The following is a 26,799-nucleotide window of genomic DNA, read 5'->3' on the forward strand; positions in this document are numbered from 1 at the left end:
GCTTTTCAGCCCCGATTCTTCAGGGCTACGGGTTTCGTGCGGCCCAGGGGGCGGCGATGAGTAAGGTTTGGCTGGGCCATTTCCCACTGCCAGGCTTCCCGTCACTCATCTGCTAGCCCGGGGGAGACCGGCAGCGCAGGGATCGCTCGCAGGAAGGAATCGCTGCAACCTGAGCAAACACTGTTCGTTTGGAACGCTCCTGGGAACGGGATGCACGGGCAGGTCTCCAGTCCTCCGGGTTCCGCCCGCCGGACTCGGCTCACTTACCCCGCCAGCCCGCGCGCGGAGCCGGGCGCCCCACGGGTGCCTGGCCGGCCGGTCCTGCGGCCGGGAGTTTGCAGACTTGGGGCTCCGGCGGACACTCCCGGAGTTGGGCCCTGCGCGCCGGGCCAATGAGCGTACCCCGCGGAGGGCTCGGCTCCCCCCGCGCGCGCTGATTGGTCCTTCGGCCCGTGAGACCGGGCTGGCCGGCAGCGGCCGGAGGCGGCAGCGAGTGCCCGGCGCGAGTGGGAGTGGCGCGCGCGCGCCCCCCTCGCCGCCCCCCGCCCCTCCCCGCTGCGGTCTCTCCCCCTCCTTCCTCCTCCCTCCCTGCCTCCCGCCCCGCACTCCCGGCTCCGGCCGCGCGCTGGCGGGGCTCCGCATTGCACGCTCCGTGGGCGCCGCAGTGATCGTGGGATGGGGCAGCGGGCTGCCGCTGGCGGCCGGAATCCGCACGCAGCCCGGGTGAGTAGAGGCGGGCTTCCCGGGAGAGAGCACAAAGGGACACGGGGTTGGTGCCAGCGGCCCGGACTAAAGCGGAGCCGGGGCCGAGGGGGAGTGGGCTGGTCCCTGAAGCTGCCCGGTGCTGAGACCGGCGCCCGGGGCCAGCGGAGCTGGGGTCCTCGCCTCTGCCTCCTGCTCCGGCGTTTGCCCGGGAGTGGGCAGCCCGCACTGCGCGCAGCTTGGACAGGTCCAGAGGGGCGTGTGCGCGCGCGCGCGTGTAGTGCTGGGGCTGGGATGGCAATGTCAGGAGCTACCAAGTTCAGCGCCGGAGAAATCTTCCCCCCAGAGTAATTCAGCCCCTTCCCTGGGCCACGCGTGTGTCTTCCAGGAACTCCAGCCGGAGGGAGTTCCCGGGCGGCCGAGTGGCAGCGCCCCACAGGTTGCCACCGGGCTGGCGGGGTAGGGGTGTGGGGGCGGCGGCCGTGGCCTGGCTGAACCCACCCAGAGCCTCTGCCCAAGGTGCTGTGAGCTGGGGCGCCTCCAGCCATTGCTAGGACTGGCCTGGCCCTCGGACCACCCACCCAGGCGACTCCGCGAGGGGCAGTCCACCCAGTCAGCCGGGGCTGCGCCTGGGCTTGACTTGGCGACTTGCTTTTCTCTTCCCGAACAGCAGTTCGGTTGATTTCCATTCGGCGAAACAGTCCATTTTAGCCTAAAGCTCTCTGATGGTGTTTCTGACTCGCTCTGACTCCCACCCGTCTCATCAGCTCTCCTCTCCTCCCCACTCTCCGCCCCCCAGTATCCACTCTGCTCCTCACTTCGCGATTCAAAACTTGATGTTTGAACATGATTATTCAGTCTGGTCCCTGGCATCTTAAGTATCACAATCATTTTTCATTTCCTCGGGGACTAAAGGACTTGTTTCAATTTTTTTGGGGGGGGTGGGGTGGGTGGGTGAGGAGTCGAGGCGGGGAGCAGATCTTTGGTAGCGATTTGTTGGTAGAATAGCATTGACCTCCCTAAGCATATGACAAAAAGAACGTTAAGCTTCTCCCTCTGGTAACCTACCCAAGGTGTGACCTCCAAAATTCAATTTTCTTTGTGGGAGGCTAGGGAGTTCAGATTCTCCAGGGGCAAGCTTATTTCTTGTTAAATTGACTTACTGTGACATATGCTCGGTCTTGCCCTGCTCTGGCCAGCCATTGCAGATGCCATGATATTATTAGAGCAATTCCCTTAAAGCCATTACATTTTCTTTCGAGTGAAAGGACTCGAGGTAGGTGCTTAAATTTTTGGATCTGCACCTTATTTCTCTAGAAGACATTAATGGTTACTGTATATGTGCTCACGTGTACCAAGTTTGCAAAAGATATTTGTGCAATCGTCCATGAAATAGCTCAATGCACATTTATGTTAAACCCATTTAAATGTAAAACATCTATCTGTTTTCAATTTTAGTTTCCACCTTGACCAAAGGCACCAGACTGAAACAGGACTTAAAAGAGGCTTTCTTGTTTAAACAGGGGTTTTCACAGAACTTTAGGCCGTAGAGCACACAGTAAGCTTTCTGAGCTTGCATGCACACAAAGGCTGTTAAATTTGTGAATTGGTTCTTTGGGTTAAACATATGGGAAATGCTTCCAGACAAGAAAGGTAGGTAAGATTCATAGGGCTATATTTTGAAGCTGTTGACAGTCTTTGTAAGATGAATGTTTATGTCACAGAATGCATAAATGAGCTGATTACAAGCAGATAATTCCAAGCAAAACACCATACTATATATAGTTGCATTATGCTGTACAATTTACATGGTACATTGAGATCTGCTACTAAAGTGTCTTAAGAAATCATGTTTTATCAACCCCATTTTACAGGTGGAGCAACTGAGGCTCTCAGATATTAAGTGACTTTTCAAAGGTGAATAGCAGAGTTCCAGTTAATTTTTTTTTCCAGTTTCTTCTCTCCCTTCCTCTTCGCTCCTTCCCTTCTTTCCCTTCCTTCCTTTAGGCTGGGCTACATCGTTAGTGTCTTTCTACTCTAATTTCTGCACCACTTTTTATTATTTAACCCATGGCTTCAGGACCATTATGTGCCATTCCCACTAAGGTGTGAGCTAATAAAGACTTAAGGAGAAAGCTAATAATGGTTTTAAGGAACTACCCTTTTCAAAGGGGTATATTAATTTCATCAATGAGTTGTTAAATATATAATTAATCAAAACGCTAAAGAATGATGTATTAATGGCAGTGTTTCAGGAAATCAGGTGACTAGCAGTGGCAGAGAAGTTTGAGAAACATGTAAGTCTCCCATTTTATAAGCAGATTACTCATAAACTATATTGACAATTATAATGAAGCCCCAACAAATGCTTATTTTATTAGGGCCATTCTTATTTTAAAAAGAATTGTCAAAACAGATTACTTAAATAAACCCAGAACTGCTCTGGGGAAAAAAAACATACACACACCACACCCACTTCTTAAAAGTCCTGAAATCCTCGTTACCTAGTATACAAATGCAACAGAAAACATTGATTAAAGAGCAATCATGTTTTTACTTGCATAGGTGGCAAGGAGCCTACAGATATCTGTCTGATTACAGTAGTTCCCCCTTATCTGCAGGGTATATGTTCCAGGACCCCCAGTGGATGCCTGAAACGACGGATAGTACTGAACCTAATATACACTATGTTTTTTTCTAAAATACATTCCTGTGATAAAGTTTAATATAGATATTAGGCATAGTAAGAGATTAACAACAATCCTACCTTATAAAAGAGAAACATGCAAATTGACCGCACCTTCGCTACGCCCACATCCAATCAGAGTGAACAAGATGGCGGTTAATTTGCATATGTGGGCGCTGAGTGGCCTGGGTCCAGGAAACATCCTCCGGACCCAGGCCGCTCCCAGCCTGTAGGCCCGTGCTTAGGTCCTGAGCAGCAGGGGTCCCAAAACACCCCCCGGCCACTCAAAGCCTATGGGTGTAGGCGCCAAGCCCCACCCCCAGCGGCTTACAAAGGCTCCCGCATGAAGCGGTGGTTTGGGGCCACGCCCCCAGCCAGGTGCCCAGGACCAGGGGCTGCTGCTGGGCTCTGGGGTGTGCTGAGACCCTGGCGGCCACTGCTGCGTCTGCCCAGGGTCCCTGCAAGCCTTGAGCCTGGGGCCCATGGTGGGGCTGGCTGCTGGCCTTGGGGCATTTGGAGACGGGGATGTTCCCACCCCACCCCAGAGGCTTTCCAAGCTCCAGCACCAAGTGGCGGTTTGTGTCCACGCCCCCAGCCTAGCGCCCTCCACAGGGGGATGGCTGCTGGCCTCTGGGGTGTGCGGAGACCCCGGCAGCCACCACTGGTTGGCAGGGACACGCCCCTAGCCCAGTGGACACAACCCAGGGGCTGCATGAGCTGCAGAGGATACACCTTTTTAAAAAATTTTTTTATTGATTTTTTTTACAGAGAAGAGGGGAGAGGGATAGATAGTCGGAAATATCAATGAGAGAGAAACATCCATTAGCTGCTCCTGCACACTCCCCACTGGGGATATGCCTCCAACCAAGGTACATGCCCTTAACAGGAATCAAACCTGGGACCCTTTAGTCTGCAGGCCCACGGTTTATCCACTGAGCCAAACCAGTTTGAGAGTAAATACCTTTTCTGACAACTCATTGGCTAAGCTCCCTGTAGGCCACCACTTGCAGTGTTCTTGGTAATTTGGGTTATAAGAATCCAAGAAGGTGATCTAGGGTTTTTCCACCACACTCTTGAAGGAAAAAATGAAGGTCCCTTGAGGGGTCCCAGATTGGAGAGACTGCAGGCTGGGCTGAGGGACAACACCCCCCACTGCCCCCCTCCCTGCCGTGCACGAATTTCGTGCACTGGGCCTCTAGTAACTAATAATAAAATAGAACAATTGTAACAATACTATATTAAAAGTTATGTGAATGGCTTTGGGACCATTATTATGCAAAGTAAGGGTTACTTGAATACATGTATCAAAGCAGTCAATTGATCTGATAATGGAGGAAACTACTAAGTGACTAATAGGCAGGGAGTATATACAGTGTGTATACACTGGACAAAGGAATGATTCCTGTCCCGGGAGGGACAGTGCAGGACTGTGAGAGTTTTCATCACGCTATTCAGGATGGCACACAATTTAAAACTTATGAAATGTTTATTTATGGAATTTTCTACTTAATATTTTCAAATTGTGTTTGACCATGGGTAACTGAAACCGAGAAAAGTGAAACTGCGGATGTGGGGGAGGGGCACTGTATTTGTTCAAAACTCATCTCTTGCACATCTTTTCTTAGAAAATCATTGCTCACAGATTATTTATTATTGACATTGCATATTATTTATTAAGATGATTAGAATTAATTTTGTTTGCATTAAAATAGGTGGGTATTGAGTTTACTAGTAATAAGTTCTGATTTAGTATGTGGGCTTGGGCCAAATCCTGGCTTCACATATACTAACCATGGGACTTCAGAAAGTGATTGAACCTCTCTGTGCTTCAGTTTCCTTCTGTGTAAAGCATGAATAATAATGGCACATAACTCATGCAGATTTCCAGTTTCTCCATGCAGCAATATTTAGTGAGCACCTACTGTATGCCAGCATTGCTCTAGGTACTAGGAATACATAGACAAACTCTTAAGTACTGTGAAATGAGAATTGTATAAGCACTTGGCTTACATCATGCCAAACATATACTCAGAGATAAAAAGAATATACAGTGTAAATGAATTCTGTGCTTCTGATTTTGCTGAGTAATGGCTCTACACCCAAACTTTCTCATGCAATAAACACACTGGAGGTAATAGATGAAGAAATGGCAAATGCTCAGGATATTCCAGACCTAATCAATAGACTCGAAGCTGATAAATCACCAAGACTAGATGGCAATCACCCAGGTGTGTTGAAGATACTTAGTGTGTATGTAGGTGACAGCTCTCTGGGGCATTGGCTGGCATCCTTGGGGGCTCCTGTTAGGTAAGCCTTTCAGGGAGGACCTGGAACCATCAAACCAAATCCACCTCCCTGTGGACAGTTGGGAGATCAGTATTCAAAGCAACATAGGTTACAGCAAATACAACTTATTTTGTAGAAAAGGGGAATAATGTATTACAGTTAAAGAAGGAAATAAGTTTGAGGCTACAAAAAAAATGTGATATTTTTTAACTTTCAAAAAGTTTGACCAGGTTTCAAACCCCAGTTCTTACCCTGTTAATGACCTTTTTGTTTGGCAGAGAAAGAAGAAACAAAGACTGGGAATAAATAGACACTTTCTAAGTGGACAAATAGGCTCTTCCAGAAAGTAGTTTGGGAATGGTTTTCATGTAATTTTATAAAAGTTTACAGAAGATGTGCAATTCTTATTCATAAGTGAAAACAAGGCTGATAAAGTTGAACCACAGGTATAACTTAAAAGACAACCCAAATGGGAAGAAAATTAAAGTCAAAATGGAAGATTGAAGATAAGTATACTTGGGAAAAGCAATGTCAAGCACATTTGTAGGAGATGGTTTTAAATTCTATTTCCATCAGCTGGCAACATGGCTGGAGAACATTCTCTCAGTTCTCTAAATAAAAGTGTGTCTGCAAGTTAAAGTCAATATTAAGGAAAGAGTAGGATATAAAATTCTATACTAGTGTGATACCATTTTAAAGATGATTAATTGATCTCTACTTATCAGTTCATCTATATAGAAAGAAATGTCTACATATTAACAGTGACTATCTCTAGGTATTATGGGATTGCAAATGTTTTTCTTGTCTTACTACCGTATTTTCCAAATTTCCTACAATGAACATGTATTGCTCTTATAAGAAAAAGCGCTATGAAAATAAGATGTATTATAACTTCAGATTTGATATAGTCTAACTATAAGAAAAGCTCATTTGCTTATCATTTCTATGCCTTCTACAAATCTGTAGTTGAAAATGTGCTGTGTTTCCCCCTGAATTACCTATATATAAAAGGCAGCATGTTTAAATACTTTTTATTGTATTAGGTATTAGGAAAAGGTGTGCTTTCTTTAGATAGTAAGAACTGAGAAATGGAAAAGTGTTTATTTTTTCCATAGCTCTCAGAATATGAAGTGCCAAGTTAATGGAAAGATTGCTGAGTTCTTTCTATTGTGTAAGCTCCATGAGGTCAGGGGCCAAGTCTGTTTCTTTCCTTTCTGACTTCATAAAGCTTGCCTTGGTGCCTGGCACAGAGGAGTCTCCCAATACATGCGTTGAATGTTTTTGAATTGAACGAAAGGGCTGAAAGCTCCCATAGACTTACAGAGATTTGAAATAAGAAGAGACCCTAGGGCCCATTTTATCTTCTGAAGTCCTATGGTTCACTCAAGTCTTAATTAGTTGTGATCTGTAAGTCATTGTGCCATTCCTTGTGCCACGGTAACTGTTAGGCCACAGAAATGGTTTGTATTGGTCACCTAGGATCCTCTAGCTTATTCTCCAGTTTTGATCCAGGTCCTGCCACTTGATTCTATCTCTTATTTCATGTCCTTATGTTTTTGGACTGGTATATACATACTAGTAAATGATTAACACATAATGGGTTGTTAGGTGAAATGAAAGTATTGGGTGTGAAATCTTCATCTTTTGATAGACTGTAAGAATTCATAAACCCAAGATTATCCTTCTATCTCTGCCATTTTTTTGAAATCATGATTTTTACTTGAATTATCAAAACAAATGCCTTTAAGTATTCTAAATGATTAAATAACAATATGGTTAATGTGTTTGAGTGGTAGGATTTTGGGTGAACATTCAAAAATATACTTCTCAATATTTTTATAACCTATAAAGCAGGGAAATAAAGATTGGATTATTTTCATTTCATTTGTTTTCTAATTTTCCCAGTAGCAAATAGTATAATAAATTAGCAAATATATACATTATTTAAGTTTCCATCGAGACATCTAGAAATAACAGTTCCTTTCTGCTATTCAAGCAATTTAGATAATGTATATACTTACTTGCACTTATAATAGTAGCATTTATTACCCGCTACTTTTTATATTTATGGATTTTCATATTCTAAGGGACTCTACCTGCTTGTGAGGGATTCTGTTAATTTTTCATTGGCAGAGAGGAAATGTAGAATAAAACTTAAAAACCTGGATATCCTGGGTTGCAATTCTGGCCCCACCAGTTACCAACTGTGTGACCTTGGACAAGTTATTTAGTTTCTTTCAGTTTAACTGGTTACCATTAACTAGCTGGGTGACCTTTAGCAAATCAATCACCCACTGTCTGGGCTTCATTTGCTTGAACTATAAAATCACGGGGTTGCCCTAATTAAACTTTAAATTCCCAGATGAATTGGAACCAATATATATTTTTTGACATTTAAAACTGCCCATTAATGCTGATCTAATAAAATAGTTTTGAGCAACTGAAAGTGTGGCATAATATTGGTATTTAGACCAAACCAAGTTAAACAGACAGTGTTCTTGGCTTCTAAGACCATGAGATCTGTAATAAAAGATCTAGCACCTCTCCCTTAAATTTGTTCTTGCTAAGCTGTTCTTTGACTTAATTCTCCATGCAGAACACATTTAATTTCTTAGAAATTTTACATCTTGAAGATGCAAAAATTTACTTTCAAGTGTATAAAAATATTACCACTTAAAAATACTGACTTTAGCAGAAGCAATATTCTGTATTTATGCAGTGTCTTTTCATACAAGATCAAAGGAATAGTATTGGAAGTACATGTTTTCTCTTTTATGTATAACTTCATAGAAGAATTTGCTTTTATGGAGTTCTTATAACTCATATTCCCAGTAACCCACCCAAATTAGTTCACAGGAACTTTTGCAGCAATTCTGGCTTGTTCTTGGTCAAACGTGTCCTTGGCCAGGAGTGTCTTTCTATCTATTATTTCTCAATTGACAATCCTTTTTATTCTTCAAGACCTAGTTCAAATGCAATTTCCCCAAAGAAGCCCTTTCTCCTGATTCCCCCATCAGTGTAAATTTTATTCGTTTACTTATACCTATATTTTGAACTGACATAATGTCTTTTTAAGTCTAGCTTATTTCTTATATCTTATTTCTCTTGAATGCCAGCATGAGCATATTGTCTTGCACAGAGTAAGCCCTCATTAAATATATCGAATAGAATCACAACTTTCATAGAGAAAAAAAGATTGTAAAGATTGAGGAGAAGGGAGGGATCACAAAAGACTGGTTTAAATGAAAGGAATAGCTTATGTATTTTATGACAACTGCCACATAATTTGAGTCTCTGGATGTCCACAAAGAACAAATAAATACCACAAGCTGGGACCATTTTCTCCAAGGCACTGCCCTGCTGTTGTTTCTTAGGAATAGAATCTCTTCTAGATAAACCATTAATCACCATGACCTAGGACTTGGGAAAGTTAGGAATGCCATCTTCACAGGTGGAAATCAAAAGCAGGCTTCTTTACACTTTCATACTAAATGGCATGTGCTTTTAAAAGTGAATAGGTAGTTTCTATGTAGTTAGGGCTGGCGCTTTCTAAACTGAGAACTACACAAGGCTAGGTCTGCTTAATCTCTAGTAGCCGGTGTCGTTCTTCCTGTGCTGCAGTCATAGATTGGAATCACAGCCAGCTGACTTGCAGTGTTGTTTTGAGGAGCACCAGGTGAGATGTGGCTGGCTCAGCATCGACTCCACCCAGTTCTGAGAAACAACTCAGGGTTCATGTTCTACTGTTGCCAGCGTGGTTATTCTTAGGTGTAGGCAAGCCTGGCAAGCGGAAGTCAACAGGATGAAAAAGATATTTTTCCCACCAAAGCTCCTCCAGAGGCTCAACTTTCTAAAGGAAGGATAATACATATCATATAATGGAATCGCATTTTACAGAAAGGTACTCTTTGTAATGGTGCTTTCTTCTTGGCTTGGGAACTATATAGGAGAGACCTTTGCTAGAAGGGGTAATTTTCAGCGAGGCTACACAAATTGCAGAAGTGTGGAGTGCTATAGCACCCAGAAGGCATTGAAGACAGGCAGGTAAACTCATTTCTTACAGCTTCTGAGCAGTGGTGACCTTGCATGAAGGTTTCAGATCTCTCCAGGAGAAGAGTGTACTGAATAAGGTTGAGCATGGAAAATGGCAAAGGAAAGAGAGAAGACAAGAAGGAGCAAAAAGACTTAAAAGAAAGAAAAGATCACCACTTTATAATTGGGTTAAGAAAACTTTCTGATCCTGCTTCTGATCTTATCTGTGAAGCCCTAAAATAAACAGAAATACATTTGAAGAGAACTGCCAGTCTCTACCTACCTTAATTATGGGCTGTGTTCCTGCCATGGCCTCCACTAAAGCCACTCCCTTGGTAAGTCATTGTCTCACTTTTAGAGTCGAAAGATCACAGGTTTCCCAGAGGGGATGGACATGCTGGCTAGTGAATGAATCCAGGCTGGTTTCATATATGTAGCTACATATATTGGTCAAGTAGGCAAGTGAAGGTTGAAGGGATATAAGAATCCAAGGGGACTGAGACAGACACAGAGGAGGCAACTATGTTGTAGTGAGGTAAGGGTAGAAAGGAAAGATGTTGGGGTATTTGCTTATTTTTATTTCCCACTTTTAGTTTAAACTCTCATCATGCTTTTCTTTGAACATCAGTTTCCTCATTTATAAAATGATTGTACAAGCTCAGCATCTCTAGAGCAGGATCTTCCAAAAGAGACACTGTTCTGTGAGATGATGAAGGAAAAAATGTACGGTTGCCAAATATATCTGGAAATAATAGGTTAAATAATATTTTTTATTGCAAGACTTTTCAGGACTTTTAGTATCTGAGAGATCACTCTAAACATCTGAAAGGAGGTGCACCATTCAGTGAATCCCAACCTGTTTGACGATGGAACCCATTTTGAAGGTCAAGTGTCCTGTGCAACACCAAATATCGGACGAGCTTGTGTGAGGTCCTTCTGGGTTTGAAGTTATGTGAATCCACAATTAGACCATTTGTCTGTCCTCCTGTATCTTTTCTAGCTAGCCTTGCCTCTTCTCTAGAAGAGTTTGTGTTGTATATAAACCTTTCGATCAAAAATGTGCTCTGTTAGAAAATTTCTGCATCTACATTAAGAGAACAGCACTGTTGAGATAATGCAAACCTGCAAGCTATGCATTTTCCCCTCTACTTTTATATTTATTTAGATTATGCAAAGTCACATGCAGTCAAAACACAAATAATGGATTCCCAAACACACACACACACACACACACACACACACACACACACACACACACAATATTGAAACATTTATATTAGTAGAGGGGATAATATTTCAGAAAAGAGCAGTTTATAAAAGACCCAGATTTTATTCTGACAGGCATTCCTGAGCAAAGCAATGCAATTAATCACAGAGCTGTAACATAAAGATGAAAAGATGAATACTGAACACATACAAATGTGCACTGTTCTTCCCTTCATCTTCAGGATTACAGATATTTTCACACCTCGCCCCACCGATACTGATCTTTGGCGCCTGCCAGATTCACCCTTTGCTCAAAGAGGAGCTGGTGTAAGCTGGGGTGTTCTGGGGAAGGGAGTGGAGGCATGTGTAGAGGTCCAGGGCATGGCATGGCTAGGACTGGATTATGCCTCCTTCTACTGAAACAGCTTCATTTCCAGAGGTGGTTGGGGTGGGGGAATACACCGTGGTCCTCTGTAATTTTTTTGGGTTAGAAAGAGTAAGAATTCACAATGGCTCTTTTTCATATTGTAATCATTGTAGTTTGTGAATTTTCTAAAATTAGAGTAATTGGAATCTATAGCTAACATATAGGTAATCTACAGTAAACAATTTACAGTGGACTATGGTTTGGTTTCCTTTATATGTTTTTAAGAAATAGTTTATTAGGTAAGCTTAAGATACAAAAGCCAAAATTGGAGACTAATTTCCCTTTACAAGTACATTACATTTATATATTGCTCTATTTCTAAGGTTTGGTTGTCTATCCTCCACCTATATTTAAAATATTTAAGAATCTTTGTCAACACTTCTGTTATTTGAATCAAGCTTATTTCTGATGAGACATCAATTTTCCTATTTAGGTTTTCTTGTCTTGTTAAAAAATTGGAATTAGCTGTATACATGTATTTTATTTTTAAACCTGAAATTGAGTTTTGAAATTTGGTGGACAATTGATAGCTATTTTTCCCCCCAAGTGATAAAGGACAGTGTTGGCTTGCTTCAGAAGTCTCCTTTCTCACCTCCTTGAGTTGTCTCAGTGAGGGTTCCACGCCATGCTGTGCTCGGGTTTTAATTCAGCTCTCTCATTTTTAGAGGCCACCTTTTCTACTCCCTTAAACATGTGACCAGTGCACAAGTTCATCACTCACTGCAAACCCTGGCATAGCCATTGCTCAGACTTACTCAGAAGTACGTTTTCCTAGTTAAAGACTAGTTGTTTGAGAGATGTCAGGGGAGGGGAAAGGCTCCTCTTTTCTCTGTTGTATTCCCCCAATTTCCATAATTTCCTAACAGTTTGTCTAGGTCCTCACCAACATTACAGCTTGTCAACCTATTGGCACAAGAACCCAAATGACATGTTTTGTGGCTTGGCATTGACATTGATTCTATTTGCTGTAATTCACCCACCTGACAGTATTAAAGTTTCCTTTCCCATCTTTTTTGGGTAGATACTTTTGTCATTTTGGGGGGGGAACACTTAAGAAATTGCCTCTTAGTGGTGATTTTGAGAATTGTTCATACTTGAATAGAGATTATGAGCTTAAGTTTAGTTTTGAAATGCTTTAAAAATAGTTACATATTTTAATATTGCATCAACACTGTCTACATTTAGCATGTCCAACCGTCTGAATGACCTAATATTTTACATTTGCCAATGCAAACATGGCACTAATCAGGCAACAATTACTTTCTTTCTGGGACCTACTCAATGGCATAAAAAGGAAGGATAAGACACGGCATCTGTTCTTATGGAACTTGGAATTGGCTTCTCTCTCCTTAAATGTTTGAGGACCAACTCGTGCAAATCACCGTTTAAGGTGGAAACACAGAAGTGAATGAAACAGGCAAAAATATCTGGAGATAAAGCAGAGAATAAGCCTCACAAAAATCATAGAGGGGTAGAGGCAGAAAATAAGGAAATAAATAAGAAAATATGCAGTGCCCTGGCTGGTGTGATTCAGTTGGTTGGATCATTATCCCATGCACTGAAAGGCTGTGGGTTTGATTCCAGTCAGGGCACATACCTAGGTTGCAGGTTTGATCCCCGGTCAGGGGATTAATAGAGGCAACCCATTGCTGTTTCTCTCTCTCTTTCTCTCTTCCCCTCTCTCGCAAGTCAGTAAGCATGTCCTTGGCCGAGGATTTAAAAAAAAAAAAAAGAAAAAATGCAGTGTTAGGCGGTAATATGTGCTATGAGAAACTAAAGTGGGGAAGAGGGAGAGGGAATGTCAGAGGGGATGGGAGCCAGTTGGTAACTTTAAATGTAGTCATGGAAGACCCCACTGTGAAGGTGCCATGTGAGCACCTGGACCAGGTGAGGGAGAGAGCCATGGGGATCTCTGCAGGAAGAGCCTTCCAGGGAGACATGCAAAGGTGCGGTGGTGGCGTCCTGTCTGGCTTGCTCTCAAAACAGCAAGGAGACCAGTGGCAGGAGTGGAATAAGCCAGGGGGAGAGTAGCAAAAGGTCATAAGGAGGCAGGCCACCCATCATATCAGCCTTAGAGGTTATTACAAATATAATTTCTTCTTCCCTTTCTCCCTCCCTCCCTCTCCCCTTCATCTCCCTCCCCTTCCTCCCTCCCTCCCTCCCTCCCTCCCTCCCTCCCTCCCTCCCTTCCTTCCTTCCTTCCTTCCTTCCTTCCTTCCTTCCTTCCTTCCTTCCTTCCTTCCTTCCTTCCTGTGAGTTGGGGAGCCATTGAAATAATTTGTACTGAGGAATGACATGATAAAATGTATGATTTAAAAGATCACTGGCTACTGTGAGAATAAATAATAGGAGGGAAGGGGCAAGGTTGGAAGGAGGCTGTTGCTATAATCCGGATGATGTTGGCTTAGATTGAGGGGGTGAAATGGGGCATTCCTTGTTGACTTGGAAAGAGTGGAGGAGATAGGATTTACCAAAGGGCAGGAGATGGGGCATGAATGAGAAAGCAGAGTCCAAGATGGTTTCAAGTGTTGGGGTCCCATAACTGGAAGGGTTGGTTGTCATTTACAGAGATGGAAAGGCTGAGTGGGGGCAGATGTGGAAGAGGAGCAGCTCAGCTTCAGACACCTGACATTTGAGATGCCTATTGGGCTTCCAAATGGAGCTATGGAGTAGGTGGTTGGAAATATGTATGGAGTTTAGGGAAGGGATCTGGGCTGATACATAATTTTGGGAGCTTCATTATGTCTGTACAGGCCATGAAACAGGAGCCAATCCACAGGCAGGAGGAGAGGAGGTGATGGGCAGAGCAGAGGGAGGACAATTACGTGGCAGTTGTGTGGTCCTTGAATGTTTCTATAGGTGCAGAGAAGTGGGGATTTGTGGGCTAGAAGTGATGGAGCAACTTTCATGGAACTGGTCCTTGCAGGTGGGTAATATTTGGAGGGTGTAGAAATAATGAGGGGAGGGCATTTGGGTTAAAGGGTACCAGGATTAAATGCTCTGCAGTCCCTTAGTAGGAAGGTAGTAGGGAAGATGTAACAAGATCCTGGTAGGTTTCTCACACGTGGAAGAGATAGGACGTCCAGTCTCTGTTCATTCTGTTTCCTAGGATCGTGATACGCAAATGGTCGTGAGACTTGGGTCCCATTAAAATCTCGAACATTTTCCAACACTTTGCTAACAGCTTTTCCTCCTAATCCTTGCAGCTGGTGCTGCCTTAAATTTTGTAGTAACTCGAAACTGACATGTGGGGAATTTTAAATACATATGTTATCAAAACAGATGTTTCGCAGACTTTATAGACGATCAAGAGGTCATCTCATCTTTCAGAAAGCAGCCTGGAATTTGAATTTAGTTCTTCCCATAATTTTATGTTCTCCAAAGTAACTCCGTGGGAAATGTAAAATTTATTAGCAACTTTCTCTTACTCTTGGATTTTAGAGAAATGGCTACTTCAGTAAACCTGAGCAAAATTATATGCTGTGTTACCTACAGGCAGATTACTGAATAGCTTTACTTGTCTGGTGATAAATCTAAGGTTAATTATTGTCCTATCCCTGGAACTCTGGGGTTGTATTTCATTTAAAAAAAAAATCCACTGCATTTTTCCCCCCTGAAGTCAAGTGATAATTAAAGCAAAAATGAACTTCATAAAATAATACAAAGGATGCCAACTTCAGAACAAATAGAGAAATTTTTGCCTCTTGTTCCCTCTCCCCCTATTATTTTTTTACTAGAATCTAGATGAGAATCAAGTCCTGCTTTTATTCTGTGTAAAAGTTTCTCATGGAGTTGCAAAAGCCGTGGACTTTGGCAGAACTCCCTGAGGTAAGAGCAAATCATATATTTCCTTGTTCCCTTGACTTAAAGAATGCCTTTAAAACAATGTGGTGTTGATTGTTTGGCATAACCAGGTGTGACAGTTGCCCGTCCCCATTTTTTCTCTGGGTTTCAAGGAGCTACCGAGAGCAACCCCGCAGGCCTCGGCAGTTTGTGGGTGAGGTCCGCTAGGTGTGGGGTGGAAAGAAGTATGGTGAGCCCCGTAGCACTGTCAATAAGACTTTCTAGTCTCCTCTGTGGTGACAGAAACATTCTCTATCTGCACTGGCCAGTGTGGTAGGTATCAGCTGCATGTGGCTGCTGAGTTCTTCAAATGTGGCCAGTAAAGTCAGGGAACTGGATTTTTAATTTCATTTAATTTTAATTTACTTACATTTAAGTGGTGACATGTGACTAGTGCCTGCTGTATTGGACAGTGTGGTTTGAGCCAATGGCTTACCTTGGATTTTCTGGGACATGAGGTGGGCAGATGCCCACCCTGTCCTTACTGGGGTCTCCCCACCACCCTGGTAAGCGTCCACAAACATATCCTTCATGTACAGACACAAGGCCTAAGCTGCACTATGCAATTGGAGATAAACAGGACTTTATGAAATTCCTCTCTCTTGCCCTTCACGCTATTGGGGGAAGACAACAGAAAAAGGTGGAATGACGACAAATGAGATGGAGCAATCGCTATGGCCTTAAAGACTTTTTATATTTAACAAACATGATATTCAAAATAGCCAATTTAAATATTTGAATATTTTATTACTGATTACAAAAGAGAATTATCCTGAGGAGTAGACTTTAGAGGCAACAGTTTGTGATACTCATTTTACTAGTGTCTTGAAAGTAGGAATTCTGTGAGGGACCAATGTCTGACCCTGAGGAGGATTGCTTATTTATAAGGAGCACTCTTAAGGTTTTTATTAATTTTTGAAATTTAAGAGTGGATTATTGAAGGCCTACTGTGTGCTTTCACATAAATACCAATGAGGTGCGTGGCACTGTGCTCCGGGGAGGGGACTGTTAAGGAGAGGGACACTTAGCACGGGATATTAAAATGCCAATGATAAGGACGCTGAAAGGCAAGGAGGGAGGTTGAGTGTGTGACAGGGACAGACCGTGGGCCCAGCCTCAGAGTTCTCGGTTGGAATGTTGGTGTTATGGAGAATGCCACATTGAAATTATATTCCAGATCCCGGTGGGTGGTCAGAGAGAGAAAGGAGGCCTTTGCCTCTCAGCGATCAGTTTTACACCTGCAGGAGTTTGATACACTAGCACCGTGGTCGGCAAACTGCGGCTCGCGAGCCACATGCGGCTCTTTGGCCCCTGGAGTGTGGCTCTTCCACAAAATACCACGGCCTGGGTGAGTCTATTTTGAAGAAGTGGCGTTAGAAGAAGTTTAAGTTTAAAAAATTTGGCTCTCAAAAGAAATTTCAATCGTTGTACTGTTGATATTTGGCTCTGTTGACTAATGAGTTTTGCCGACCACTGCACTAGCAGTCTCGCTGGTACTGTGAGGAACTATCCACCTCCTGTATCAGCAATGGTCCCCCTTGAACTCGCAGAGAAGGATGTTAAAAAAGATTGATTGATATTTCTGAGGTCATTCTGCCACTCTCAGCCATAAACCTGAATGGAGCTTATGTGCCAGTGCCTCTGCCTCACTTGCCATCTACTAGTAAATGAGGAGGAAAATACTGTGTACATGGAAGAAGAAAACTAACAATAAAAAGTGCCACGAGATCCCAGATGAGTGGTGCAGACAGGAAATGTCATATCCCACAGTTGTCTTCAAAGACATACAGGGCCGTCAGGTGGAAGGGCCATTGTATTTACTATCTGGAGCTCCAGAAGGCAAAACTGGTGGTGTTTTCTGTACTTAAAGAAATGGTTTTTGTAGGCCCATGGATGCAGAGCACTCTGGGGAGGGAGAGTGATTTAGGAGAGGACCCAGTGTGCGGAAGATGAAGATGTGAGAGTGCTGGCAAGCTACTGGGAGATTCATTTTAGTGAAAAGGAGGGAAAGCTTCAGAAAACAGAAGAGGCTGCTAGGAGGGGGCTAGCCCCCTCACTGGAGGTGTTCGCAAAGAGACTCCCAGGTCACTGAATGGGGAAGGGAAGACACATGCAAAGAGAGCAAGGGTCAGCAAATTGCTGATCAAGGGCCCAATCCAGCTTTCTGCTTCCTTTTATAAATAAAGTTTTATTAGAATCCAGCTGTGCCCATTTCTTTAAACCTCATGAGTGGCTGCTTTCACACTACAATGGCAGAGGTGAGCAGTTGTGACAGACCCTAGGGCCAACTAAGCCTAACTTATTTACTCTCTGGCCCTTCATAGAAAAAGTATGCTGGGTCCTACAGAAGGTTGGACCCAGTGATATATAAAATCCTTTCTAGTTCTCTGAATGCAAGGGATTCAAAAGAGAAAACAGCTTCTGCTAGGAGCGGGTCATTCTACATGACGACTTGGGCATATCTCAGGGGATTAAGTCTGTTTCTGAATGCAGTGTACAGACTCATTCATTCATTCATTCATTGATACTTTATGCCTCCAGCATATCGTTGGCTGATGTAGATTGTAATCCAAAACACTTCTCTGCCTGCTTTTGGTAAAGTAAGTGCAAACTCTGGAATGAGTTGTTGGCATTCTGATAATAACTTTGCTACTATGGAAATGCTCATTAAGTTCACTGTTTATAATTAAGTTTTATGGAGTTATTTTATTTTAAGTATAATGGTCTCACCTAGACACAACTTAGAATTTGTTCATGTGTTCGGCTTAATTGTCGGATGTAAGAAACGATTGTTCCAAAATGAAAACCTGGCTATATTGGCAGGAGAGGCAGCTCGCAACGTTAAGGATGGGGATGCACATTACTATTCATGCCTTTTTAATTGATTAGCCTTTAAGGCTTCTGAAAGCCTCTAAGAGTTGTTTTGTCAACATTAGACCAGCTGCTGTGTAATTATGGGAGCTCTTCTTGCAGTTAAATTCTTTTAATAACGTGTTCAATCTGCTGATGCCAAAGTGCTTTGAACCTGTGATATATATTCTACAGAGAGCTTTTGTTTTTACTTACAGATGGTTGGTGCCGTTTTCTGGGCAACTCTGTAGAATTTTCACAGAAATTTTAAAGACAAATTACTTCAAAAGGGGAGGAAAATGTATTTGAACATCAGGTTTCTCCTCCCCCTATTACATGTGACTTGAATTTTGAACTTGACTCATAGCAACCTAAATATGCTCATTAAAAAAAAGAATTCTCCACCTTGAAGCCTTTTTAAGGCGCTTTTATCTGACTCTAGCTTGTAAATGAAAACTTTTTGGCCCCAGTCAGATGATGGAGAAAGCAGTGGGCTTGTGATAAAGATCACTGCTTAACCAGGAACCAGGCTTGGAGGAGCCTGGCTCAGTGGTTTTGCCTTCTGTGCAGGGGGCTGAAGCTGTGCTTAGACACTTGAATGCCACTTTAGAGTGTGTTTTGCTATCTTCCAAAGGGGTTTTATCCTAAGTCTGGCATGAGAAGGTGTAACTAGGGGTGGGGACTGGTGTCAGAAAGATGCAAACAATATCCTAGGCTGCTTCTCTCTGGTCCCCACGGCTCCCATCTCCCCCACCCGCCTAGTGCAGTATCACTGTGGACAGGTTGCACTGGTGCTTAAGGCAGGTAACGAGGAGGGCAGTGATGATGGTCGCTGTGGAGGTTGCTCCTGCTAGCTCAGGCCATCTAAGTAACTTCTTTCCTGTAGCATTTTAAGAAAGAAAGACAAAACCATTTGAACTAGAGGCACAGATCTTCTGCATCAGAGGAACAGGAGACTAGATGGGCTGCAGCTGGCTCTTTCTGGCCCCTTTCTTCAGTTTGTGTTAAGGAATGCATCTATGTCAGTGGTCAGCAAACTCATTAGTCAACAGAGCCAAATATCAACAGTACAACGATTGAAATTTCTTTGGAGAGCCGAAAACCGACTTCTGCGCATGGACCACGAAGTTTCAATCGCACTGTACGTGCGCGCCCGCACGTGGTATTTTGTGGAAGAACCACACTCAAGGGGCCAAAGAGCCGCATGTGGCTCGCGAGCCGCAGTTTGCCGACCACTGATCTATGTTATTGGGAAACTGAGAAGTGAGTCCCTCAACCACCTGTACTCTCCTTTTCTCTCCACTCGGTAGTGTAAGGAGGCTTGGGGAGAAATTGACCTTTAACTGTATGAAAAAGCCAGCATGCTTCATAGAAACAGGAGTATGAGTGATCTGAAAAATCTGGAGAAGGAGTTGACCCTGACAGTTAAGGCTTATATCACGGCCCGGCTAGCTGACAGTTGTGCTTCTGTGCTCACTCACTTGGATGCGCAGATTTCTTTACATGACATTCTTTACATGAGCCCTGAGAATTGAAGCATTTGGGAGGTTTGAGGGAGCACTATCAGCAAGACAAAGGACTTGTGCACACTTAGATGGCCAAAGGGTTATGGAGGTCTTTGTTTTTCAAATTAATCATCCTTCTAAGTCTTCTATTATATTCGAAGATACTCAGGTAAATTTTTTCTTTTCTTTTTTTTTAAAATAAATATATTTTATTGATTTTTTTACAGAGAGGAAGGGAGAGGGATAGAGAGTTAGAACATCGATGAGAGAGAAACATCGATCAGCTTCCTCCTGCATACTCCCTACTGGATATGTGCCCACAACCGCAACCAAGGTAGATGCCCTTGACCGAAATCGAACCTGGGACCCTTGAGTCCGCAGGCCAACGCTCCATCCACTGAGCCAAACCGGTCAGGGCTAAATTTGTTCTTAAGAAATATTTAGATTCCTGTACATGTACAGCAAAAACCACACACAAATTAACTTAGGAAAATTTATTTTCAAAAGAATTATTATGCATGGAGCAGAATGGATCTTTATCTTGCCTTTAACTTATTTTTTTTAGACTCTTTAAGGATTGGCCTTTGCACTCTGGGTCTGTGTGCTAAACTCACAGGACTGCACCGCTTCTCCTGTACATGATTAAGTGTAGAGTAAGTGAGGGGAGAGTCAGGCAGTGAAACTGTAAGAAGACCAGGGCTATAGCTGGGCCTTGAATGCATTTAATACTCTCTTCATCTCAATTTTTCTGAACTTGTCAGTTTCATTCTTTCTCGCTGCAACCAGGTACAGAGAAGGTGGGAAAGATAACCTCGATGTTTCTGAGATGTACACATCTTGTAGGTAGTGTGTGCATGCCACCATGTCGGATTGGCTCATGCTCTCTTTGGTCCCAGAGTCAACAATCCTGGGAAAGAGAGCTTATTGGCCCAGCTTGGGACAGATAACAACTTGAACCAATCAACTGAAGCTGAGGGTAGGACCACATTGTATTTGTCATTGGTGGCCCCTTTCCTGAGTATGAGGAGAATCAATGTGAGCTGGAAAAACTTAATTCATATGAGATGTTTTCCTTCTCTATATACACAGACGGACACATCACCTCTCTCTTCCCAACCATGACTACCTAACCTCATCCAGATACCTTCTTTTACCTCTGCCTTGCATGCCATTACTTTTCATGGTTTGGTAAAGAAATCAGGGCAAGACACAATGTAGACAGGGGAGAGTTCCTGGGTCAGTGATGTAGAGCAGACCTCTTCTGGACTTTTCCCTGGAGCTCCAGAGATGCTCATCTTCCTTTTCATAATGCAGGGAGAAGTGGCAGCTTGGGAGAAGGCAAATGAAAAGGTCAAATGATGAAGCTCAAATCTGCTTTTGGCCCAGGAGACAATGCCCTTTTCTAAAGGCTAAATGTTTTCTCAGGATGAATGGGTCAGTCATGAGTCCAAAATTTCATGACCACCTTAGGAGATACTTGATTCTTTATTGGATGTGTAATATGGATAGGAGTTGAAGAAAATGTACTTTTGATTTTTCTTCATTTCCTAATTAGTTTTCATCTTCCAAATTCATTTGCACATACTTTTTAGTCTAAGGAAGTTTTCCAAACCCATTTAACTTAAAAAATGTACTGGGTTTCTATGTGTGTTCACTTAAGTAGGAGTCATTCTTTTCCCTCCAAGTTAATGGTGCTAACTCACTTATGTTCTGCTTCTGACAGCCATTCAGTAGTAATGCATCCCCAAAGGAATTGCAGTTGATTTCTAAATCTTGTATTTTCAGCTGCTGCCTACTTATCCGACTCTGATTGGCATTTAACCATTGAATTATATTTTTCTGCTATTAAAGAGAGCTTTATGAGCTTTAACTTCAAGTGCCTGTATCACAGTCTGACACCGAGTAAGCACTTTTTGCTGGAAAAGACATTGTGTCCTAGGATCGAGGGAGGATTTGGATACACAGTTACCTGACACTGTTTCTCAGGGTTCAGTTTAGTGTGCTTTTGGGTGGCTCTGTAGGTGAACACATTATTAATGATCTCACCTGGCACATGCTAACATGCTGGCTTTATTCTTGCCATCAGTAGTGATCATATTCCCTGAGAGCTGTTTCCCTGGGCCTGTTAACTGACATGGCAATAAATACATCCCTGAAGGGTAAAACTGTAGCTATTCCAGCACAGGTAGAACAAAGATAAATATTTCACCGTTTCAGTATTACAAATTATAATCTCATGGCAGCATGTAATTCAAGGTGGTCATAGCTCAATTCAATTTTTTTTTACATGATGGCTGAATAAGTAGAATTTTAAACATTTTAATCAAAAAATTTTGCGGACTATGTTCTCTGCATGGTTCATTCTTTGCCCCCTAAATCATGGAGTGCATCATATCTTAAAAACAACATTTACCTTAAGAAGTTCTCATCTTCAGTTATTGACAGTACATAAACAAAAACTGTTTTCTGGACCCATAAGTGGATTCTGAGGACAGGAATATATCTTTGCCTTAGAGAGACCAAATAATGCACTTGCTATTTCTTCTCCTTCTTTTATCATATTCATTCAGTCCACATACATCAGTTTTGTACCTGGTCTGTTCTACCTCTGGAAAGTTCAAAGTTAGTAGGGATATTTCCAGTAAGGAGTTGTAGAAATCATGATAGAAGACATAGCGGGACATGAAGGAGGCAGAGGTCTATTCAGATTAGGGGAGGCTTTAACTAAAGATGACAGCTGCCGTGGGCTATCTGAGCAAGGTGGGTATACCTTGTCGGGCAAGAAGGAAGAGGAAAGAGGGTGAACCAAGTCGCAGAGCATAAAGCAGCATGGGCAATTGCAGGAAATCATGAGTTTGAATAAGATTAAGATGAAGGCTATAATGTTTGAATAACTAGAAGTGGGTACGATATGGGCCTAACGATATATGATATATACCATATATATATTTTAGTTAGACACACACATGTATATGTATATATATGTACACATACATGTGTACATATATATACATATGTGTGTATATGTATATGTGTATCCAATTAAGGAATATTTTATTTTAGATGCCCGTATTTTTTAGTCTTTTTGTTATTCATTCCTAAGTTTAAGAGGAGGATGAATACTCCTGTGATTCATTCTGGAGAAGTCTAAGAATCTTGTGGGGTGGAGGAAAGGGGTGTATTAATAATCTGAAAAATGTACTAGATGATTATGCTAAGTCTCTATGTCTGCCCCACTGAGAATTACAGCTAAACTGAAAGTCTCTAAAGAGGCTTATATTGTCTTTTAATATCAATGACTTCGTTAGAGTACTATCTCAATTCACTCTTCTTTAAATAAAACACTCTAAAAATTACTGACTTGCCTCCTCTCTGCCTAGGCTCTCATGATCCCCCATATAATTTTTCACTACTGAATAAGAAAATTCATTTGTTGCCTAGTTGGCATGAACAGGTTTTAAAGTCTAATAGGAAAGGAGTTTTTGGGGACAGAATATAAAAAAGCAGCAGTTGAAACAGGAAATGGCAGATATTATCTGTGGCTTCACATCTTTGATTTTCATGATGCAGGTCATTTCCAGGACCATGTGAGGGTGTCCAGTCAAAGGGGAGGACAGTGGAAGAAGGTGTTGCTGGCGTTGTGCAGAGATTGTTAGTACCCTGTCCTCCCCTCTCAAGCTCTAGCCCTTGACAGTCAGAACCCATCAGATTTTCTGCAGTGGCTAATGCCGAGAGTGACTGGGAGAAGGGGTTGAAACTGAGAAGAAATTAATGACTCAGATATGAGGCCCATATAAGGTTAGAATGAGAAGGGAATTTAATGATTATCTAATACTTCTCGCCTCACAGATAGGGAAACCATGGCACTGAGAGATTGAACAACTTGTCCAAAAGTCACAAAGCTAATCTTCATCAGAAAAGGATGAGAGCCCAGGTCCTCTGACTTCAGATACTAGATTTTTCCAAATTCACAGACATGTTGATGTCATTTCTCATGATTTTTTTCTTTCGGCTAAACAATCAGAGTTAGCCCCATTGGAAGTTCTCATCAGCTCATCTGAAAAGTATCTCTCCATGAACTGCCACCTCTTCCTGTTTTTTGGATCACTTAGTGGAATCAACAATCTAGTTACTTCTAGCATCACTTTTGTCTTCCTCTTGTATTCTCTTGGCCCCTTGGTCCTGTTCATCTCACTTTAGAAGTGTGTCTGAAATCCATCTTTGTTTTCATTCCCTGCATTCCTTCCTTCACTTTGTATTTTTTCCTTTTTCTCTAGACTATTGATGTAGCTTTTGAATTAGGGTCTGCCTTCTACAATCCTTTCTCTTCATTGCCTCTGGAGTTTTCTTTGTAAAACATACACTGAGTGGCCAGATTATTATGATCTCTGAACACATAATAATCTGGCCACTCAGTGTATATCCTATAAAATAAAAGGCTAATATGAAAATTGTCCCCTCGACCAGGAGTTTGACCAGCAGGCAGGCCTGCCAATCACCCATGTCCCCTCCCCCTGGCCAGGCTGGCTGAACCCCACCCATGCATGAATTCATGCACCGGGCCTCTAATACACACACATACACACACACACACACACACACATACATATATATGTATATATACACACACTGAGTGGCCAGATTATTATGCGTTCAGAGATCATAATAATCTGGCCACTCAGTATAAATCTGAATGACGGGTTCAGCAGCCTTCAGTGACTTTTCTTTCTGTAAAGTTCCTGTGCTGTAATGTGGCCCTTCATGGTATAGCCTTAATGTTCCTCTTCAATATTTTCTTATGTCTGTTTTCTCCTCCCTTTATCCCCCAGGCTCCAGTCACACCAGCCCATTCAATATTCCTAACTTTTCCATGTATTTTCCTTGGAATCCCTTATCGCCACAAGTTTAAGTATATATCATTACCCAATTCTATGTACATATCACTTTATCATGAGGCCTTCTCTTCTCTTCTTGGTTGAGATAAATATCTCTGTCCTCTGTTGCCCCAGAACACTTTGTTTATACTTCTCTAATAGCCCCGTGCTGTTAGATGTGCACTTGCATTCATTTTCTTTTCTTTTTTTAATGTCTGCTTTACTTAATAGTCTGTGATCTCCTTGAGCTATGCAGTTGGATCAAATTCATTCTTGTATTCTTGGCACCTGTGATAGACTGAATAATGGTCCCTCAAAGGTGTCCACCCCTTAATCCCTGGAACCTGTTAATATTACCTTATATGGCAAATGGGATTAACTTAAGTATCCTGAGATAGGGTAATTATCCTGATTATCGTGGTGGGCATAATCCTATATAATAAAACCCTAATATGCAAATTGACCTAACGGTGGAACAACCAGTCGCTATGACATGCACTGACCACCAGGGGGCAGACGCTTAATTCAGGAGCTGCCCCCAGCCCGCAGGCCCTGACCAGCGGCAGTGGTGTCTGCCAGTTGCCCCACAGATTGGCCCTGATCACTGGCCAGGCCTAGGGACCCTACCAGTGCACGAATTTCATGCGCTGGGCCTCTAGTGTAATTATAGGGTGCTTATAAGAGGGAGGCAAAAGGATGAGGGACAGGGAATGTGATATGATGAGGGAAACGGGGGAAAAGAAGGAATAATCAACAGAAACAGACATTGGAATGATGCTCTTTGAAGATGGAGGAAGGGTCCACAAGCCAAGGAATGCAGGTAGCCAGTAGAAGCTAAAAAAGTCAAGGAAATGGATTCTCTCCTAGAGCCTCTGGAAGGAATGCAGCTCTGCCAATGCTTGGTTTTAGCTCAGTGAGACCATTTCAGACTCTGACCTCCAGAACTGTGAGACCATAAGTTTGTGTCATTTTAAACTACTCAGTTTGTGGTAATTTGTTATAGCAACAATAGGAAACTAATACAGCACCTAACACAGACCTGGCAGGCAGAAGGACTCAGTCTATTTGCATCTTTTAAAAAAATGTTTTTATTGATTTTTAGGGAGAGGGATAGAGAGATAGAGACATCGATGAGAGAGGAACATTGATTAGCTGCCTCCAGCATGTCCCCTACCAGGGATGGAGCCCAGGCATATGCTTTGATCAGGAATCAAACTGGTGACCTCTGGGTTCATGGGTCGATGATCAACCACTGAGCCACCCAGGCTGGGCTATTTGCATATTATCTTGATTAAGCAGAGAATTGTTCCTGATCCTCAATCACTGGCTCTCCTAATTATGGTAGGTAACATTTATTGAACCTTTTACTGTGTACCATTCACTGGGCTCAGCACTTTATACATAATCCTTAAAATCACCCTATGGTTAAGTGTTATTTTTATCCCACTTGGCAGATGATACACAGAGTGTATTAATAATTTACCCAAATTAACACTACCCATAGGTGATGGCTCTGGGACTTAAGGTGAGTGTGTGGCTTCTGGGTCTTGCTTCCACCCCTTTATCTTTTCTAATCATGTACTTGTGTCACATATATAGAATTTATATATGCTATCCTAGGGTGATAATGGTGGAAAGAAACCTGGAAGAGCTAGCTTTGAGTATTGATATTTTCAATAATTAATTGGATCTGTAAATGTGGGCAAATCAACTAACCTAGATCTGGGTGTTCATCTTTGTCGAATATGTCTTTTTCTGTTTACCTTATGAGGTTAATGTGAGGATTGAGTCATAAATCATATGTGAATGTGCTTTGAGAAGGACCAGGCAATACACATATGCTATTTATCACTATATATTTGGTTTTATGTGTATCGTCCACAGATTCCCCTGTACCAGGGTTACCTGGCTGGTTAGCTATGATGTCTGACTCATTTGGTAAGCGGATGCTTGATAGTACTTGGTAAATGCATTTGATAAAAAAAGCTCCTTTGCTTCCTTGATTATCATTCTCACATTTTGGATCAATGATACTAAAAACCTGAGAGCTCACAATTTAGTCTTCTGCATAGAATTTTACTTAAAAATATTTTTATTGATTTCAGAGAGGAAGGGAGAGAGAGAGAAAGATAGAAACATCAATGATGAGAGAGAATTATTGATTGACTGCCTCCTGAATGCCCTATACTAGAGATGGAGCCTGCAACCTGGGTATGTGTCCTGACCAGGAATTGAACCAAGACCTCCTAGTTCATAGGTCAAAACTCAACCACTGAACCACGCCAGCCACACAGAGCTTCTTTTTTTTCTTTCTTTTAAAGCTGAATCCTTCTGATTGCACTCCTGAGAGAATGTTTGTATCTTATAACCCACAGGAAAGTAAGATTT

General features: G+C 42.5%; 1 protein-coding gene across 6 annotated transcripts in view; it reads left to right on the top strand.

Annotated features, from left to right (window-relative positions):
* Window positions 1-441: 441 nt before the first annotated feature.
* The window catches only part of LYPD6 (LY6/PLAUR domain containing 6), a 118,979-nt gene continuing 92,621 nt past the window's right edge, over window positions 442-26,799 (top strand). For 2 of the 6 annotated variants that reach the window (XM_054722918.1, XM_054722919.1), the window contains exons 1-2: window positions 443-723; window positions 15,077-15,167. The gene's annotated coding sequence lies outside the window, so the exon portion shown is untranslated. Of the gene's footprint in view, window positions 724-15,076; window positions 15,168-26,799 lie in introns of all 6 variants that reach the window. The other 4 variants (XM_054722917.1, XM_054722916.1, XM_054722920.1 and 1 more) reach the window with 3 other exon arrangements.

This window comes from Eptesicus fuscus, chromosome 11 (genome assembly GCF_027574615.1).
Source record: "Eptesicus fuscus isolate TK198812 chromosome 11, DD_ASM_mEF_20220401, whole genome shotgun sequence".
In the NCBI taxonomy this organism is placed as follows: domain Eukaryota; kingdom Metazoa; phylum Chordata; class Mammalia; order Chiroptera; family Vespertilionidae; genus Eptesicus; species Eptesicus fuscus.